This window comes from Mastomys coucha, unplaced genomic scaffold (genome assembly GCF_008632895.1).
Source record: "Mastomys coucha isolate ucsf_1 unplaced genomic scaffold, UCSF_Mcou_1 pScaffold16, whole genome shotgun sequence".
NCBI lineage: Eukaryota > Metazoa > Chordata > Mammalia > Rodentia > Muridae > Mastomys > Mastomys coucha.
This window is the reverse complement of record NW_022196898.1, coordinates 96369633-96389654: the sequence shown is the minus strand read 5'-3', so window position 1 is coordinate 96389654 and position 20022 is coordinate 96369633. Positions and strand designations below refer to the sequence as shown.

The following is a 20022-nucleotide window of genomic DNA, read 5'->3' as shown; positions in this document are numbered from 1 at the left end:
TTCCCCCTCTTATTATGGAAACTACTTAAATGAAGTTAACATTGTTGAATTATATGAAAGACTTTTGTGGTATGAAATAAGGGGAAAAATCAAAAGACATTGAATTTTTCATAACATTGTTTCATGTCAATTTTATCTTTTGAGAGTCTTCAGGTTTTTTTTTTAAAGATTTATTTATTTATTTATTTATTTATTTATTTATTTATTTATTTTATATGAGTACACTGTAAGTATCTTCAGACACACCAGAAGAGGGCATCAGATTCCATTACAGATGGTTGTAAGCCACCATGTGGTTGCTAGGAACTGAACTCAGGACCTCTGGAAGAATAGTCATCTCTCCTAACCGCTGAGCCATCAGTTTTATAATATAAAACTGAGCCATCAGTTTTATAATATGCCAGCAATATATAATTCTTCATTCTTTTAACAAAGATCACCATTAAAAATAGCTCCTGTCTGTCCTCTCCTGGCTCCTTAATAGTTTGGACATGACAGACATCAAACAAATACTTGTTAATTGAAGCCAGTTTTGGTCTGGGGTCAGGGACCAGGTTTACAAATGGAAAAACCATTGCACGAATGCAGCCCTCTTCTCCTGGTCTTCAAGACATAAGGAAAAATTCATGAGTTCACGATGACATTTGGGGAATCAGAAAGTTCCTCCGGGGTGCCATGGAAGTTTCTGCTTCTCTGTAGCTGAGGTTTGCATCCAGCAGAGGCTGCTGGATCACAGCCAGCCAAATGGGGTTGGCTTGTAAAAGCTTTTACAGGTGAGCCTTTTGGAGGCAAGTTTCAGGGGCCATTTGGTTAGCAACATCCCAGCAGGAGAAACCTCACCAGCATGCCCTAATGGCACGGTTTGATGACAACGGATCAGGAAGGACAAAGGAGGTAAAATAATTAGTAAACATACAGCAGTCTGTATTTCTTTTTATGGCCAAAGTAAAAGTTCTCTCTGGCAGCTGCAAGATCAATGCTGTAGGTATCATGGCACCCATCTGGTGAGCAGCCGCTCTTCAGAGACTGCCTTCTCCAGCACAGCATACGAACACAACAAGCTTACGTAGTAGTAGTACCCAAGAGCTTTTGGCAGTCCCTTCCTTCAATGGGATTTGAAGATGTGTCACCCCAGGAAACTTCAAAACCAAACAATGAAAATACTACTTCCAGTTAATGTAAACTGGAACTTTATAGAATCGAATGTTGCATGAGGAATAGAGACTGTTTTGACTCAAGAATCATCGACTTCTTTATATTTATAATCTCTAAATTAGCTACAACTTCCTTTTATCTTAGAGAGCAATCATGGCAAAGGTGAGTATTCCTATGAGGTGTGTCATTTTCTCTCCGACTTTTAATTTCTCTGGACACAGAAGAAAAGCTTCTGTTTCCCTTAATTGAGCAATTATTGCTTCTTAAGTGAATGTAGAGTTTGTGGATAGCGCCAAAAATCTCCCTTTCATCTGGAGAGGAAGTCTGACGTAGGCAGTAAGAGAGGCAACACTAGCAGCACCCCAATTCAAAAAGCCAAGTCAAGACCAAGAGGGGAACTCAGTCTTCGCCTCTCTTCATCCCCTGGTGACTCCAAAGGTTCTTGAAGAGAAGCCAATTAGAACCAATTTGCGTGTCTCCTTGGAGGATTGGTAGAACTCTCCCAGCTTGTTTTTCTCATTCCCTGTTTGTCCAGACCAGGATTTCCAGTGTGCTCTTGGAGCAGCCATGGACAAAGAACATTTCCATAAAGAAAAATGCACTAAGAAGTGAGCCCCTGTACCTGTGATCTCGATCCTGGAGAGGCTCTAACATGTGTCCTACAGTGCTCTCCCAGAATTCAGGCAAGAGAAAATAGTTACCAAGTGAAGAGCTGTGGAAAATGCCTAGACAGGGGACTTGGCATTTCATGGCTCAGGGTGGTATTTAAGCACCACTCATTGTTTTGGGGTTTTCTTCTTACACATACAAATCCACTTCTCTACCTCTCCCTCTTGGCAGTTTTGCCAGACACTCCCTATGTGCCCTACATAAGCAGTCCTTCAGATATCTGAAGACAGCATCTGTACTTATCTCAGCTTCTAGGTTTCTCTTTTTAATTAAGCACCTGCTCTTCCCTTAGCTTCTGGAGTTATCTAGCTTCTGAACTTTATCATTAATGAGAATTTAACTTTTCAATAATGACATTTTGATAACCTGCTAATATGGAGCTCAATTAAAGCTAAAAGTACATAAGAACACTCTCTAAATGGTCTTTTATGTTCACGTCTTGGTTGCTGTCGTCATCTGCAATGTATAAAATGCCAGCTAGAAACTGCTGTTCAAACATCAAACCAGGGAACGAACGCTATGACAGCCAATATCTTTTTGGCTACTTCCACTAGTGGAAGCTTTACTAGCTACTACTAAATGGTGTTTGTAAATGCACGCTAAAATATGACAGCTGTCCATGGAAATAAAGCATTTTATCAGGGACTTATCACAACTTCAAGATGAAACACTTTTTATGTAAAGCCAAAGTGTTGCAGTTTTTAAATTGTCTGGAAGGTCTTAGCTCACTTTACGTCTTAAATCCAATTTAAAGTAAATTATTACACAACATCGAATTAAACTAAAAACCGTCTGAGTAGAGTTTATAAATACCTATTTTCTAGTCTTCTGCAAAGTGCCGTCGATTTGCATGACTATGTTGATGGTGCATGGTTACTCAAGGGGCATCCCGAGACTAACACTCTGTTGTTCTTTCTCATTGAAACCATCACACTACCTGGAACATGACTGCTTTCCTCATGCTGAGCTGTCTATTTGAATCTGATAGTTTACATGTTTCATATTGTACAGTCTTTAATTATTTCCCTTCCCTCTCAATCCTGTATTCAAGCAATAAAGGAGGGGTCTTCGACATGGCAACACAGAGTGTGTTCCAGAAAGAGGCAAATACCGCAACAGGCTCTTGTGGAGGGTTGCCATCTAAGCCCTGGAGGCTGTTTCTTCTTCTCGTCCTCTTTCCTACTTAGAGTGCTGACTGGCTAGAGATGACAGATCGGGGAAAGAAAGGAATGAAGAAGGACAAGTGATAGAAAAATGAAATAAAAGCCAATCAGCAGAGTAGGAAAGATCAAACATCAAGTCCCACAGTTGTCTTACAGCTTTAAACCTCTCTGGGAATATTTGTATGTGTTCTTGAAGACAAGACACAATAAACCATAAGCTGTGTTATCAGATTCACCAGGACTTGTTGTAAATTTGACTATACAGTTTGGGCTCTTAGAAAAAAAAATGGAAGCATCTGATTAAAGTGTGCGTTGCTGCAGAGGCAAGTGAATGTTGCCATAGCAATTGAGATGAAGTGTTCAAGAAGTGAGGGAATTAAATCTAACCCTTTAGTAGGCTTGACAGGGAACACTTTGCCAGTAGAAGTTATCCAGGGCCTTAAGATAAAACATATTCCAAATATGAAGTCTCCTGCTAGCATTTTGTTGTCCCTCCCCTAAACACGAGCTAATTTGAATGTTCCTTTTAAATAAGCAAATGCAGCTTTGACCTTGGTGTGCGACGGCGTAGACTGTCCTCTGGTTCATTGTATTATGGGAGCAGATGTCTATGAAATAGATCCAGTCCCTCCCTGCTAGTTCTTAAAACATATAAAGCAGTGCCGTCACCCCGATCTGTCACATCCAGGCGTGGAACTCTGTGCTATCTAGACCGTGCTGCCCTCTTCAGGAGCTTCCGCTTAGAAATGCTTCCAAAATGCAAGTTTAGAAACTGAAACTTTGAGTAGTGATATCAAAAACCTCTGTTAATAATCTAATGTGAATAAGAAACGCACATAATGCAGTAATGCCTTTCTAAATATAATTTCTGGGGAAACCGAATAAATAAAAAAGTTTCCAGCTAGACTATGAACACCAATGATTAGATAAAAAAAAAAAAATTACATTTTTTCTTCATTTGTTTTTAAAATCAGGAAAATTTGTGAGTAGTGACAGAATACAAATGTTTATTCAAAAATAAAATGTAATAAAATGGGTATCTTGTGAAGCATAACACAATAATTAGGGAAGCAAACATTTTATAAATCTAAGACAATTCTAGGTGTTTGTAGAAATACAAATATGACAGGCACCTATCAATTTTAATTTTATTTTTCTAGCCAAAGGTCTTTTAAACATTAGATAATGATAAACATTAGAATCTATATTTGAAATTTTAGTTTTTATCTACAGAAAAATTATATTTTAAGGAATAATCACTTTAAATGTATATTAAGACTAGTTTTACTTACTTAGTTACTACTTCTGTAGAAAACATTTTAGGATCTGAAACACTGTTATCTAACAGAGTCCAGCAAATTTCCTTTATTCTGTTGTCATTTCCATTCCCCTTAGACACAGTGTAATTTCAAAAAAACAAAAACTGTGTATTTTCCTTAAACTATGTTTCTAATACTTAAAAAAGACAACAAAAGAAAATTTACTAACCTTACTAGGGTGTGACCCAGCGTATTTTCCTCATATTCTGATATATGATTATATATATATGTTTACATAACACAAGGAAAAATTATTTTGTGTTAAAAGCAAAAACAAACAAACATAAAAGTAAATGTGTATTAGAAACTATAGCCAGGCAGTGATGGCATATACCTTTAATCTTAGTACTTCCAAGGTAGAGGCAGGCAGACAAACCTGGTCTGCAGTGTGAGTACCAGGACATCCTAAGCTACATAGAGGAACTCTGTCTTTAAAAAAAGAGAATAAAAGGTAAAGAACACAGTAAACTGGAGAGCCAACCTGTGGGGCTGGAACCCGGAGTCATGGATAAAGCTCTGGCATTTGCTCTCTAGTGTTTCAGGGAGTGTGTGTGTTTCGGGGTTTTGGGGGCAGGCTTACAGAGAGCTCTAACCTTTATCCTGTATTATATAGGTTAATCAATAAGAAGCAGCAAGCAAGTGAAATTTGCTTCAGTCTTCATTTCTTACTTTCTACATACAATCTTTGAGGTCAAGATTACAATTAGAAACTTGTACTTAAACAGAATGCATGGCCATTTATGTCGACAGCAGCAAACTGGAACGCACCCCAAGGTTTCCCCGAATTTTAGGTACCACTGTCACCTCTATATCCATTCTTCTGAGCAACATGAGGGAGTCACGAATATATATTGACTATTCTCTCAACTCAGTAGCATTTGTTTTGAGAAAATAAAAAGCTGCATTACACACGTGAAGGCAGCTATTATAGGACAACACTCAATCCTCAGGCAATCTGTCCGTAAGTCCTCTGTGTTCGAGAACCCTTGGCCCTCTGAGCCATGTTTCCATTTGATCTGCTGCTGATATAGTCACTCGGCAGTCAGGGCTTCTGTAGATGAAGGTATAATAAATAATAATACATACATTTTTTTGCTTTTCAGGGCATTTATGATTCAATGATGAATTTCATCTTTCCCAGAATGGTAAGTACAGAACTCTCCCTACATTTGAAACTCCTGAGCAAAAGCAAGAAGAAGCACACAGACATGATGAAGGGGGACCCTGCCCACTAACTCTAGAGGAGGGTCTGAGGAAAGCCGAGGGTTGCTTTCCAATCCCTCGAGCCTCCCACTGTTCTCTCCAAATATGATACAGGCTCTTTGAAAGGAAGTGAAGGTTTTGCCTCCTTTGTTGGATCATAGTTGAACACAGTGTATTCAACATTTTGTTTCCTGGGGTAATTTATTTTAAAATATACGCCGAGGCAGAAATAAACGCGTTTGCGTTCTGCATGCAGAGAGAGAACGTGTACCTGTGACACATACTGAGAGGTGGCGAACGAGAGTCCTTTGGATTTTTACCGTTACAGAAAAACGGATTGGAATTTATGTCTGACCAGGGCTTTGAAGCTTCTGTGAATTTTAAAATGTGTATTTTCTAAACCATATATCACAACTTCCACTAGCTACTGCAGGATTTTATTCAAATATGTGGCTTGACTGTCTTCAAGGTTTTATGACCCAGCAAGTCATTTCATTATGGTCTGGATAATGACCTCTTTACAATCTAAATAATAAACAGATGAATCTTACCGAATAAGAAGCACCAGTGAGAAGCAGTTCTTAACAAGTTAGCATTTATTCTGTGATGTCCTGATCTGAGATTCTTGAGCATTAACTATGAAAGGAAGGAAATTTCCACAGAAGAAAAAGATCAGCTTGAAATAATTAAGCATCAGAAAGTGTGAGAGAACAGGCAGAGAAAGAACAGTATAAATGCGAGGTGCTGGGAACAACTAGACTGATAATATCTTACGGGGTTGGGGGAGACTCAGAGGCTCCACAGACTGTTAGGAATATGACGCAATGAGTACTTTTCATATTTCATTTTCTGAATTTCCTGTAATAAATGTATATCATTTTTCACAAAAGAAAAACATTACTTGAATAATAAACTATTTAAGAGAACATGTTTAGTATTAAATAAAAATATATACAGATATAATTGAAAAACATTTCTCTATGCCAAACTTACAACTAGAATATTCATATCAAATTAAATATATATTTAACTCCAGGAGAAACTAAAACCACATAAAAAGTAAATATATATTTAACTCCAGGAGGAACTAAAATATAAATGAATATTAATTAGGTAAAATATATTTTTCAAGTATCTAAAGTGACGAAAACTACTCTTTTAAAAACCATTTTAATTCTGGTACAAATGCGTTCCCTGTATTCAGGCATGTTCTGTGATTTCACATTGGCGCTTAGTGGAGACGAGTGTGGTGTTTTACTGTTTAATGGTAACAGTAACTGCTCACAAGAAGGAAAGGCTGGACAGGAAGATGAAACACTCCAGCCCATTAGATGGGCAGACCAACATTCAACAGTAACTAATCTCCATTTATAACCCAGGGTGCGGTTTTCCCTTGTGGAAACCACTGTCAGGTTGGGAGTTTTGCTCAGAACACTTGAAGAAACCTGTGCAAAGGCATGGGTTCTGCCCTAAGCTCTTACAAAGACTACGGATATCTTTGCAACTTTAGTTTTACTTGGGTAGGGCTGAGCATCAAGCCTAGGGCGTCTCACACACCAAGTAAGTGCTCCTCAGGCCCAGAAGCCCTTGTGGGAAAGCCTGCTTACGGTATGGGATGAAAAGACAAAGTCCGTATCAAAACACGTAGTGAAATCTGAGAGAATCTGACTGTGGCCGAAATAATGTGAGCGAATTATGCCCCCACCCCTGACTCTTGCAGAAAGTCAAGGAAGTGTGCAAACATTTTTGAGGTTGGAAAGGTCTGTCTGGACACAGCGGCAGCCATCTATAGTCCTAGCCCTTTGGAGGCTGAGGCAAGAAGAAATGGAAAGATACAATATAGCATTGATTAGCTGCTGAGGGGCTGAGTGTCTGAGAGTAGGAGAGAAGCCAGGGGAATGGAATGCCGCCGACAAGGCCGCTTCTCTCCTTCTCCACAGTCACCTAATCTTCTCCTTATCAACTCAGAAATTTTCATGTCACAGAAAAATATATCTGTCCCTATTAGCCAAACAGTAATCGATGGGCTCTTTAGAACATTTTCTCTGTGCACTGAGATGTCTGCCACTAAAACCAAGGAGGATAGGTGTTTGTAGCCACTGTCTTTTGTTTGCTGGCTTGGTTTAGTTTTGGTTTTTCAAGACAGGCTTTCTCTGTGTAGCCCTGACTGACCCGAAACTTGTTCCATACACCATGCTGGCCTCAAACTCAGAGACCCAGTTGCCTCTGCTTCCTGAGTGCTGGGATTAAAGTGCATACTCCACTCCCTCCTTCCCCTCCCCCCCCCCTTCCCCAGTAGCCATTGCTTTAGAAGTCAGGCTGGCTGGATAACTGGCTACATTGGAACTTCTCTGTGTGCTGTCCTAAATTAGCTTCTAAAATAATTTATAATTGCTTTGAGTTGTTCAGATATACAAACAGCCCTATTAAATCTACACAAACGCTCTTCTAGTCCGCCAACAACTACATTATATAGTTTGTAGAGTTTATAATACCTGTGGACTTGAAACTTGAAATAAGTATAGTAAGTACTTAAAAACAGAGGGGGCTGGCAAGATGGGTCTGCAGACAAAGAACTTACTGATAAAAGAACTCATCTTTCTAGTTGAAATGGCAACCCAGTTTCCATCCCCAGAGTCTGTGGTGGAACAAGGCAACAAACTGCCAAAACGTGCCCATGACTTCCACACATGAGCAAGACACATGAGCACCTGTATCCGCACACCCATATCATGCAAACACGCACACACACACACACACACACACACACACACACACACACACACAATGCCAGCCAATGCTGGGGGGAAAACAGGAACTACGATGACCTCTGACATCATCCCTGTGTCTGTCAATTACATTTCCTTAATCCCTCCCTTCAAGCATAGCTAGACATTATCTGTAGCCCAACCCCTTATATCTCTTGCTTATCCAAAGCAATATTATGACTTGCTTTCCCCCCCAAAAAGCTTTATTTATTTATTAACACATTTAATTATTCATTTTGTAACATAAGAGAGTAAATCTGTCTGTAGTTATTTCACACAATAATATATTTTCAACCCTTTACGTCACATATCCATGTATACTGTTATATAATATTCTACTCCAATCATCTGTACTGCTTCCTGTATTCTTTCATTTTTCACTAGAACTATCATATATAGTCATTCGTGAACAATATAGAACTTATATATTGAAAGCAGAAACATACAAGGTCTCAGGAGGACGACGATTCTAAACTGTCCCTGCACAGAGCCACTTGTCTGAAAGGCCAATATTGTGAAGCTGAGGGAGTCTGCTTTACAAAGCTACTGGACAGGCAAATGACATCTCCCCAGGTATGGGGACCCCGATGGTATTTACTGTCTCATGGCTGTCATGTAGGTTCAAGGTCCAAGTCCTACCAGGAGCACAAAGGTTCAAGTGTTTGGGGACCCAGTGAGCACTTAATAAATACTGTGGGGGGGGGGCAGGGGAGGGTTGTGGCATTTTCATTGAAATTGCTGATTAGATAATGAAAACTCTCCCTAGGTTTAATCCCCTATGCCTTGATTACTGAGGCAGTCGTCTTATTGGCAACAGGGTTTCTTGTCTCTCTTCTAAACATGAGTGATCCTTGGCTGACTGATTTGTAGGTGGCTTATGTACTGATCTGTTGATTATTTTAACTGGGTGATAAATGTGTTTGGTTTGTTTGTTTCTGGGGGTTTGTTGTTGTTGCTGCTGTTGCTTTTGGTTTTCAGGGCCATGTTGGATATGAGTTCCTCATTAGAGTTCACTCTGCACAATCTCTTTCTCTACTTCTCCCTTTGACATCTGAGTTCAGAAAATGTTCCTCTGTCTTCTAAGTGTCTCAGCATTTTGCTTTTGGTATCTGAGTATCTAATACATTTGAAGTCAACTTTCATGTCTGAGGTAGAAATATGTTTTGAAAAATAGGAAATTACGGCCTCTGTGCTGTGTTTGTAATGGTTTGTTCTCTTCCCGGGTGATTTGTCAAAGCTAGCCTTTCGTAAATCAAATGTCCACACATTTTCCATCTAACGTTTGGTTCCCTGTTTGGCTCTATTGGTCAATTTGTCTGTTCCTCTGCCAATGTCACACTGCTAAGTTATTGTGCCTGTCTAATAACTTTTTGCGCTCTCTGGTAAGTAGTGTGTCTCCTTCCTCCCTGAGGTACCTTGGTAGCATGTCTTTTTCTCTTATAGGTAGATTTTAGAAAGAGTGGGTCTCCTGCCTTCTTCTATGGACACAAAGACAGACTGAGAAAGGGAAGATGGCTCAGTAGAAAAAGGAGCTTGCCCCAAAGCCTGGCAGCTGGAATCGAATCCATTCCTGGGACCCACATAGGAGAAAGGAGAAAGGAGAACTAGAAGTTGTCCTCTGGCCTACACACACACACACACACACACACACACACACACACACGCACGCACACACGGTGGTCAGATTAAAATCATCATTTTGATTGGATTATAGAATCTACAGGTTAAGATAAAATAATCCCTATATGATCTGTACTGCTCCAATCCATCTATATGCTCTATATCCCAAGTATTTATGTTGTCTATAATCCCTCCCTTTCCCTTCTTCTCTCCCTCCTTTCCTCACTCCCTCCCTCCTTTCCTTCATTGCTTCTTTCTTGACTTAAGGGTTCATATATAGCCTGTACTAGCCTCAAACTCATGACCACCCTGATTCAAGAAAGCATGATGCTGAGATTGGAGGCGTCTGCCATCATGTCCAAACATTTGAATGTTCTTTAGAAAGGTTTTATTTTTAACACATATTTACTAAACTTACATCTACTTTCTTACAAAGAATTTTTCAGTTACATCTTTCAGATTCTTTATTTGTTGATATAATAGTGTCTAAAGTTTCCTTCTTAACATTCAAATATAACTTCTTAATAATTTCTACTCAGTAAACCTGTTTCTATTCATCTTTATAACTTTTCTCCAGATAGAAGAATCCTACTACTGTTGAATTGCTTTTCCTCATCTTTATGTATTCTACCCTAGGTCAACCACCATTCCAGTACTGTGTGGCATAGCTGTCTTGTCTTGACTTTTAAAGCAAAGGCTTCCGATATTTCCCCATTAAGTGAGAGGTGTTTTGAACACGTGTTACACTGAGTTAGAAGTGTTTCCCTTCTCATTTACTTGCTCTAAGCTTTCATCTTTCACGACTATTGGGAGTCATAAGATCCCCTCACTGTACTGATTTAAGGACTAACTTTTTACCCAAAAGGTAGCTGAGTACTGAAACACCTTTAGCCTTGAAGCTCTGAGGGGTTGAACACCGCTTGCTGTGATGGGAGAGCATTGATGTCCATCAACAGGGAATGCCATCCCCAGAAGGGACAATCAGTACCCCAGGTCCTACTGCAGGACCTTGGAGACCAGTGAATGTAGCTCAGTGGCCAGTACTGCTTGTTCAAAGTGCCCATGACCTTAAGCTATAGTCCCAATCTTGATGGGAAAATATATAGTTCAAATTAGTCCCTAAATTGTACCTTGTGAATCAAAAGGAAGTCCTGTCTAGGTGGGGTGAGGCAGCACACAAGCCTGTGATTCCAAAGCTGGAGAGGCGGAATATGGAGAGCATTCGAGTCAGCTGAGCGCTCCCATGGCAGAACCCAAGAGCAACAAATAAACAAGAACTAAAAAAACATTTTTTGTTGTTGTTGTTGTTGTTTAGCTTAAACAAGAAACTAATGCTTTACATTAACAATGTGTGGCTGATGATGGAGTTTAAGTAGGTAGAGCGCTTCTCAAACCTGCACAAAGATCCTACACTTTCAAGAGGACTGCCTTAGTTTAGGCTTTGCTCTCCATGCCTGAAGTATTCTAGGAGGACTCAGCATTTCTCCATTCTGAGGAAAGCATCCATAGCTTTCTAGTAAACTCCCTGGATCGTTGGCAGCAAAACCAGCTCTGCACTATTTACCCAGCTGCAGTCTGCTGTCTACAGTTCCCAGCTAGAGCTGTGCCTCAAAAAGTTTGGGGTAATTGACTGACTGATGCCAAGATAGGATCTGATTTATACAAGGATGGCCTGGAACTCACTTGCTGGTCTAAGATGACCTTGACCTCTGCCCTCCCGTTTCTGCCTTAAATTTTGGACTCATAGGCACTCAAAAGCTGTGATACCTGGCTTAATGAGATGAGGAATAGGTTTTAGTATCTACTCAAGATAGGAAAGTGGGTTTATAGAGAAGAGCAACAAGAGGGCTGGAGAGATGGCTCAGTGGTTAAGAGAACTGACTGCTCTTCCAGAGGTCCTGAGTTCAATTCCCAGCAACCACATGGTGGCTCACAACCATCTGTAATGGGATCCGATGCCCTCTTCTGGTGTGTCTGAAGACAGCTACAGTGTACTTACATAAACAAATAATTTTTTTTTTAAAAGAGCAGCAAAGAATACAATCATGATACACTCAACTTCACTCTGTGTAAAATCAAAGACAGTCTTGTTGATCATGCTTAGATTAAAAAACAAAAGCTTGTTGCACCTATCTGCCAAGCTGATTAAGTCACTAAATATTTGTTTTGTGCTTAGTATTTTAAGTGTTATATAATCTAGGGAAATGGAAAAAAAAGGCATCCCTTTTGTATTTATAGAACTTTTGACTTAGACGATATAAGTCTTAGTTCTCTCTCTCTCTCTGTTGTGTGTGTGTGTGTGTGTGTGTGTGTGTGTGTGTATGTGTGTGTTTAAGGTGGAACTCAGTGGTCGAGCGTTTGTCTAACATTTGTGAGACTCTAAGTTCAGGATCCATAACAATATGTAAATGAATATGCTTATTTGGCTATTTATAAACCAAGAAGGTGGGAATGGCCTGTGTGGGAGCCTGCATAGAGGCAAAGGTGTGCATAGGACACAAGGTATGCCACAGGTCACTTCCGACGGGTGCCCCTTGCACTCAGATCCCAGAAGCCAGGGGCCACGTGGTAGTTGACTGAGCAGGTGAGGATGGCTACTCTTGCCCATCGCTGCATCCTGTGCAAACAGACTGCCATACAAGTGCAGAGCTACCTGTGTTGTGCTCTCCCAAGTCTGAGTGTCTCTTGTATCCATAGAGAAATATGTTATTAAATCGACTTCCAGTCTGAAAGGTCTCCGTACAAAATGAAATATTCAACAATCACTCTTTGGCTTACACTCTCTCTCTCTCTCTCTCTTTTTTTTTTCCTGGCATGTACTTTGAACATTCTGAACTTTATAAACTGTAATCTGGATGGAATCAAATGATGTGGAGCTGCTTCCAGACTTTTGTCAGCATCTCCTGAGAAAGGAATGCAAGGTTTATGTCATCAAGATATTGTCTCTAGAACTGGGGATGTGTCTCTGCTGGGAGGACACTTACCCCGAATGCTGAAGCCTGGGTTCAGCTTCTAGCATTGTATAAAGGAATTGTGGTGCATTCAACATGCAAAGCAGGAGGGTAAGAATTCCAAGGGCGTCTTTAGCTATACAGCAAGTTTAAGGTGAATATGTGTTACATGAGGCCCTGTCTCAAAGAAATTAATTAACTGAAAAAAATCAACTCTTTAAAAAAAGGAATATAAGCAGTTCTGTTTTTATATTGAAATATGACTTAGAATGCTTTTAGGTGTCTTAATCTTAATACAACTTCTTTGGGGGCATTTAAAATAAACGAATTCCTCTTTGACATAGTAATTATTTTTTAATTCAAAAGCTGCAGGTGGGAGTTTTCCAAAATCAAGATAAGCTTAGTAAAAAAGTTTTCTAAAATTAAAAGAAATAAACAAAAGAGGGGTAATTTTTCTCAGTCTCTTAGTACAACTGTGGTTAAAACTTTGATATGTTTATTTCCAGTCTCTTTTTTTTCTGGACATTATTTTCATTTTCTGTTATTTGACATAATTTTATCATATATAATATAAATGTATACACATACTTACTATCTGGGCCTATGTAATGGGTAGTCAGTTTGCATCTGGTGAGGAAAATATGACTTAAGGATTGAGTAGACAATGGGTTAAAATTTAAGCTTTAATGTCTGTTTAGCATTTAGCACCTAAAATCACTTTGTACCGAATATAAAAGTAGTTCTGAACTCAGGTCCTAGGGTTGTTGTGAGCATTAATTAAAGCAAAATGGTTAACATAGCATCTAGAAAATAGTAAATCCTCAATAGTGATTAAAATCATTACACTATTAAGATAAAATGATTAAGTGTAATTGTTTTTCGGCATAAAAACTCCCAACTCCTTCAGTCTTTTCTCACAGGAGACAGCGAAGTTTCTTTACCATTCCATCTTCTGGATCCTGGGGTTTTTGTGTCTTCCTTTAAACTGGCCCCTTCCTTTAAACACTGTTCCAAGAGACAAGCATGGCAGTGTTAGCAACAGAAAGCGAAGCTGGACTAGCTAGACCCTCCATTATTTTATGAACGCTCTAAATTTATCACACAGTCTCAACTACTTCTGTTTTGTTGTTTGCAACCATCACACCCATGGCTCACTGCCAGGCAAGGCTCTCTTCTCTTCCCCCAGGAGTACTGTTGCTAAGTCACATAGACTTCAAACCAAATTTAGGCAGTTGGTGTTTTAGTCCCAAGGCAGGCCCACACAATTACTCTAACCAAATTATATATTATTAAATTTTATGCATCTTTCAGTTGTTGAGAACATTTATATCCCTGATTTCATAATCTAATGTAACTTCTTTTTCTCATGTAACTCGTTTTTGATAGCTATGCCTTCCTCTTGCTTTATCTCAGTCACTGACACACGTGTTCACATCAGACAGTAGAGGGACAAAGGCCTTGTATCAATCTGAAACTTTTCTCTAGATGGATGCCGTTTCATTAACACTGCAATTGGGGTGGTCCTTCCACTAGTTATAAAAACATACTACAAAATTATCCCGAAGCCTGAACTTTTCTATTCAGCTCACAAGGATACAAAGACTTCAAATGTCTGGCCAAAATCCGCACATCTGTACCCATTGCAAAGCTAAAGTGTTTACTAACTTTTCCAGGAAATGATATATAAACTCAAACAAAATAGCTTATTCTTTTTTAGTGGAATAGTTTTTCTGACTTTTAATGTTATAAAATGATCTCAACATTTCTCACGTTTATATAAATGTAACTTAGCTATTCTCCCTAAAATAACCCCACTGTCTTAGACCTAAATTCTCAGGCTCTGCATGGTTTTTTGTTTTGTTTTTGTCTTAGTCAGTGTTTCTATTCCTACACAAACATCATGACCATGAAGCAAGTTCGGGAGGAAAGGGTTTATTTAGCTTACTTCCACATTGCTGTTTATCACAAAGGAAGTCAGGACTGGAACTCAAGCAGGTCAAAAAGCAGAAGCTGATGCAGAGGCCATGGAGTGATGTTCCTTACTGGCTTGCTTCCCCTGGCTTGCTCAGCCTACTCTCTTATAGAACCCAAGACCTCCAGCCCAGGGATGGCACCACCCACAAGGGGCCCTACCCCCTTGATCACTAATTGAGAAAATGCCCCACAGCTGGATCTCATGGAGGCACTTCCCCAACTGAAGCTCCCTTCTCTGTGATAACTCCAGCCTGTGTCAAGTTGACACACAAAACCAGCCAGTACAGTTTTTGTTTTTCTTCTAATATCAGGGACATTCTTCCACATGCCTCCTGACAACTCTGATTTGATAAAGGCAGCAGATTACACTTTTCACCCAACCATTGATAAGGTAACCCCTAAGTCTGGTGATGATTCATAGAGATCAAGAACCATGCTATAACAGCTCGGCCAGTCAGCTCCTCGGGCCGAGTATATAATTTCTATATTGAGACCTGATCTTAACTCTCTTGGCTCACATGTTACCTGTGTGCACGTCTGCAGTTGAATGCTTATGGAGAAGTAACTCAGGAATATTACATGATTCATAGGATCAGGATGGTACTTAGAGCACGTAAGTACTTACTTATAATACCTGCCAGCACATCAATAAAGTTGTCTATGTTCTGTGTACGTTGTACAATGCTTTCATTTATTTCTTTTTAGAAAGCTACCCTCATGGTATTGACTCCATTCACTGAGCTCATGTCCACTGAGTAGTGCTGGCTGTGTGCAAGGCCCTAGACACGCATTAGCGAGAGCAGCGGTCCCTTTCCCTGCAGAACTTAAATTCCAAGGCAGAAAGCAAACATTTCAGTGTGTAAGATAACGGCACCAGCAGTCATGAGACTGAAAAGTCAAAGGGCAAAAGATGTCAGGGAGAACTGTTTTCCAAAGGTAGTCAAGGTCCTCTCTGAGGAGGTGACATGTGAGCCGAGAGGTGGGCGACCTAAAGGGAAGATGCATAGAAGAAATGGAAACCCTTTGCTTTCTTTTTCTCATGAATGAATTTTTCTTCTACTTCAAAATTTGGGCCTGTTCCTTGGTTGCTGTTTTCCCTGATTCTGTGCCAAGAAACAGCGTTTTTCTTTTGCTTCTTCCCAGCATCCTTCAGGAGCCCTGGCTCATTCTGTGCTTTAGTCTTACTGAGGGCCTATCGGTCCACGGTGCCTTCCTCCGTTCCTGCTCCCTCTTATGTGCCCCTCTTCCCAGCTCTGGCACATGCTGCTTGAGATTCAGAGGCTGTCAGCGAGTCCCCGCGTGGCATGCCGCTTTCTTTAGTTTCCTCCCCGTTTTCCTGCTCATTAGAACCATTTGTGTTTGCATAGGCAGAACACTGTTTAAATCAAACTCTGAGCCTGCATGGCTGCTTTCCCCCAAGGTTCCAATCATTTCTACTTTACCTACTGCTTTCTGTCAGAATTGGGTCCTGAGCAGGAGTCTCCATAATGCTTACTCTGCCTTCTGGGAAATGAAATTATCAGCAAGGCTGGTCAAGAAATGGTGAGTGTTTTGCTTTCCAAGGAATTCAAGTTTCTGCAGATACCTGGGGACTAAATCCCCCATGCCAAGATGTGTTGCTGCTGTATCAATTTTGTGGACTGTAGGAGAAAAGAATGTCTTACCTCTCCTGGTCAGAAAGGCTACGGTGCAGTCCGAAATTCTTATCATGTCTGGGCCTGCCATTTACATTCGCAGAGTATTTTCTCCAGTGTCCCTCCATCATGGGTCAGTGGAGGTATATGCAGGTTCATAGCTTCCAACTAGTAAAGCCTATTTGCCAACCTTCCAATCTGCTTGGCCTAATTATAATTAAAACAGAGGCCTGAAAATCAATTAATATTTATTGGGTTAATGCTTCAGTTATAAAGTGTTTGCCTGAGGCCCTGAATCGACTGTTTCTAACCTATTCAAAAGTGCCAGGGAGGGTGCCAGGCACTCATCCCAGTGTTGGGGATGCGAAGATAGGCGGGTAGATCCCTTGAGGCTTGGGAGGAGTCAAGCTATTACTGACAAGTCCCAGGTCAGAGAAGGACCCTGTCTCAACAAACAAGGTGAAACTCAAGGTTGACCTCTTGTCTCCACACATATACATGAACATACACTCACACAAATTAAGTTATTTATGCTATGAAACTCTGTGCCCAAGACATCAGGAAGGTTCCGTCTAGCTTTAATACTGACATGCCTATGGTATAATCAGAATGGTTTGGGCTGGCAGGTTGATTCTGAGGCTGCTGAGGCCTCACACTCAGCTGAGTGTCCTCTCAAGGTGCTGATGCGAACACGTCTTGCCTGAAGAGCCCTTGGGAATGAAAGGTCCGACACCTCTATTTTTACTGGTGAGCAAATTGTAGCCAGAAAAGGTTAATTGACTTGCCTAAGGTCTCACACACAGCTCATTGGGAATAACAACACAGCTCATTACAACTGTTAAGACAACCCCCTTCTCGGGCAGGTACATTTCATCCACACCTTATTATTCTCTACGAATAGCCAGGAGGCTAGCTTCTACTTCAGTGGAGTGGAAATCTGAATGTCTACCCTTGTATCTGAAAAAGGATAGAGATGATAGGAGTTTAATCGTGGTTCTGCAGGGCGGTGTTCCAATGGACATACTTTTAATAGCTTAACCTGTAGGTTTCTATGGAAGTCTTCCTTTTTATTGGAGCGATGTACATGTTGAATTCTGCTCTGTCTGGAGACCTGTTTACACTCCTGTAGATTTACAGCAGACTGCCGGCTGCACTCCCTAGGCTTTGGCATTCCAGAGACCAGGTGTTACTCCTTTTTGCATTTCTCAGGAGGTGCACGATGGGGCCCGCCCGCCCTTACTTCTCCCACCTCTTGGGTGGAAGGACATGACAGAAGGATCCTGTCGCCACAGTTTCCTGCTTTCTTCGGTGACTTTGAGTTTTCCCTGTTTTCCTCTCCCTCCCTCCGAGCTTCCTCATGACAGGCAGTATTTATTTATCTTTGTATTCCTTGAGTCTAGCACTCAATAGCTACACAGTATGTTTGTTGAGTGAATTATTTACCAAGGTGAAGAGCAGAGAGTGGGGCTGAGGCTACGGCATTTTGTAGGTCACCGGGTTTCCCTCTCTGAAGAGCAGGCCAAACCACAGGACAGTGCTGAAGGAGCCGTAGAGAGGATGAGGAGGGATGCAGCTGATGTCGTCCTGCCTGAATCATGGCAAATATACTTGCTTGTAACTGATAGGTCAGGCTGCTGCCTAAGGCTGCTTTTTTGAAAGCTGAAATGAGACCTGTGCCCAGCTGTAACATATGCTTACACAGTCTGAAAGATGCAGCTTCTAATATTTGTATATGTTCGGGCAAGTTAACATTTCTATGTCATTATTTTCCCAATTTATCACAGAGCTGATGGGCAGACAAATACTCCATGCACACCTGCCATTTCCATATTTTTCTAGCCCAGTGCACAGGACTTGGATCCAGGCAGTAGGGTACATCAGAAGCAGGTGCAAGCAGGCCCAACATACCTGGCTTGACTTTTTCTCTACGTCTGGTTCCCTCTGGGCCACTCAACTGCCAAAGAATCCACTGCCAAGGCTGAAACACACACTTTTTAAAAACTCTAGCTCACTTTTCTAAAGAACTTATACCCACAGTCTACACATTGCCATGTAAGGTGGTGATGGGAAACCCAGGGTTCTCTTGGTTCTAGAAACAAACTGTTCCAGGCAAGAACACCTACTCTAGGAGGGATTAGGAGGAACAGACAGAGATCAAGCCAGAGGTCCCATGCTGGTTCCTCCTACTCCACAGCACTCTTGGAGGAAGATTAAACTAGAGAAAACAAGAAAGTATTTAATAATGCATAGCTCATCTGCTTGGGCGTGGACATCAGTATTTGAAGAGCTGCTGGCCCTAAACTAGCAGGCAGCTACCCAGCCCACGCCAGCACAGCTCCAGTCCTGATAGAAAGGAGCCTCAGAATGTCAGCATCCGACACTGAGGTGGTGTTTGGCTACTGTCCCTCCCTCGACCTGCCCATGATTTCCATCCCGACTAAATCCATGAAGTGGGACCTCCACAAAAAGGTATCTCCAGGTAACCAAGAAATCTAGCTTGTTACTTTATCTCTATAATATGCCAACGGGGGAACTGACTCTAATCCAAGATTCATTTTGTTACTACAGAGCATGACTAGACTTTCAAAAAATTAATTATAAACTAATTTCTGCATTTGGACCCCCCCCCCACACCCCGCATACTTTAGTGATGCCCAGTTGGCCTGAGGTCTTTCTCTCCTGAGTTGATTGTTTTATCTGGAAGGGAAGGTTGGTCCACGAATGGCGTAGTTCCATCTTCTGCCCTATAATGTATCACTAGACTTGATGGTGGAAACCTGGAACATTCCACGGGAGATTTTTCATTATCCGTACTTAGCAGAGACTGAGACCCTTCTTCCTCATAAGAATTTTTATTAGAATGGGAAGGGGGAGAACATGGTTGATGCCTCCGATGGTTTCACTTTAAAAAGGCTGAACTCTTCATTGGGGAACTGCATCACTGTTGGGGAGGAAGAGGGCCTGTGTGACTGGTAACCCTGGACTCAAATTACTTACTGCTGACGGGAACGGGCAGAAAGAGACCCAGGGACATCAGGGCCAGGTGTGAAGGAGGGATAACTGGGCAGCTTTGGATCCAGTGAATTCTTCCTGGCCTCACTAGTTTTGTTTTTTTTGTTTTTCCTCAGTGTTGGCAATCTCTTAAGAGCCTTCCCCTTTCTGTTGCTCTTGGAAAGTTGGAAGGCAAACTTGGCTCAGTGTTGGAACACACAGCATGCAGAGGACTCTTGGAGAGAGGTGGGGGGAGGCAGAAGGAGGGGGAATCGGGAGGGGGAGAAGGAGGGAAAAGGACTGGGAATGGAAGGGAAGGGGGAGTGGGAGATGGCTATCAGAGCTGGGTATGACGGTATGATGGTGAATATCTTCAATGCCAGCACTCCAGAGTCAGGCAGCCAGAGCTGCACACAGTAAGATGCTTCCCCGCAAACAAAGAACATGAACAAAAGCCTAAAATTAACATTAACCAAGGGTAAATAAACATGCACTTCATATTATGAGTCTATTTTTGGATTATTTTTCTTTCTTTCTTTTTTTAAATTGGTTTTTCTTTTTCTTTCTCTCTTTCT

The 20022-nt window shown here is 41.1% G+C and overlaps 1 protein-coding gene across 2 annotated transcripts in view; it reads left to right on the top strand.

The window, feature by feature from the left end:
* Positions 1–20022, top strand: part of Adgrl2 (adhesion G protein-coupled receptor L2) — a 636717-nt gene that overhangs the window by 427385 nt on the left and 189310 nt on the right. For both annotated transcript variants that reach the window (XM_031375796.1, XM_031375795.1), the window contains one exon: positions 5410–5451. The gene's annotated coding sequence lies outside the window, so the exon portion shown is untranslated. The remainder of the gene's footprint in view (positions 1–5409; positions 5452–20022) is intronic.